Source organism: Tasmannia lanceolata, unplaced genomic scaffold (genome assembly GCF_043159265.1).
Source record: "Tasmannia lanceolata isolate RefF3 unplaced genomic scaffold, GAP_Taslan_0.1 ptg000023l, whole genome shotgun sequence".
In the NCBI taxonomy this organism is placed as follows: Eukaryota; Viridiplantae; Streptophyta; class Magnoliopsida; order Canellales; family Winteraceae; genus Tasmannia; species Tasmannia lanceolata.
In genome coordinates, this window is record NW_027518700.1 from 12868612 (window position 1) to 12869906 (window position 1295).

A 1295-nucleotide genomic window follows, 5' to 3' on the forward strand; every position below is an offset into this window, starting at 1 on the left:
AAATATTATTTGTTGAAGGCTCTTATAGCCCGATAAAGCTATGGAGAAAGAGGAGATACTGAAGACACGACCGTGCGAAGGGCTGTTGCTTTGGATAAAGCTATTTAGAAAGGGATCATACTGAAGACACGGCCGAGTGAGGCCTGTTCCTTTTGCAAAGAACAGTCCAAAGGAACGGTCCTACAATTCCCATATTTTCTATAGTGATTTAGTGAAGCTATATATTATGTATGGTAGCATAGTCCAATATTTTTCAAAAATTATTGTATAGTCCACTCCATAGGATGATCCAACCTGTACATTTGATGTGCAAAAATGGATTGCATTATTATGGAGGGTGATTCACTCAATGTGATTCGATGATTGAGGGAGCGGTGTTGTCTCCTTGGAGATTTTATTCTAGTTTTAATGAAATAGTTAGTCTAATCTCAGATTCTACTATTGTTTTCAATCATTTGCGGAGATATGCAAGTGGGGAGGCGGATTCTTTGGCTAGAGGTGGGGTTAGTCGTATGGAATTGGAGTGGTCCTCCCTCCTTGAGAGTTTCACTGTAATTTTTATTGTTGTATTATCTCTTGTACTTTCAGGGGTGGTCCTCCTCGGCCCACTACCTTTTCTAATGAAATCTTTCAGCCATTTCAAAAAAAAAACAAAAAAAACAACATAAATAGGTCGTGTCCAGAAAATCATTTCCATAAAATGATCGTAGCCATCCGATCTATAGAGAAATAGATTGTGATCGAAAAGTTATTTCCAAAGGAAGATCGTTTGGATATTATCGAAACCTCTATAGATCGGACGGTTTGAATCATCCTATGGTAATGATTTTTGGGCATAACCTATTTACTTTGAAGCACATCAAATGGACGGTTTGGATCATCCTATGGTACGGGGCCGTACAATAATTTTTGAAAAATACTGGACCATTTGGCCACACACCATATAAAAACTCCCTAAAATTGATTAATGAAGTAAGATCCAAAAAAAGGGTACCAACAATCATTTCCAAACATTGGCATTATTCCAAAACCGTCGAATTAAGTAATCTAACAATAGCATTTGCTAGGAACCATCACAGAAAGGCATTTCGCGGCTGGTTATTCCATGTAAGAGAAGCCACCTCAGATGACTAACTAATAAGACAAAATCTACTGAAAAGTGAGCCTGGGTGGCTGCTCTCACATGCAATATCCATCCGCAAAATTCCTTTCAGCAATGGTCCCTAGCAAATTCCTTTAACGAAACCACTCTTTTTGCGCGCCAGCGAAAGAGACAGAGAGAGAATAAAATTTCG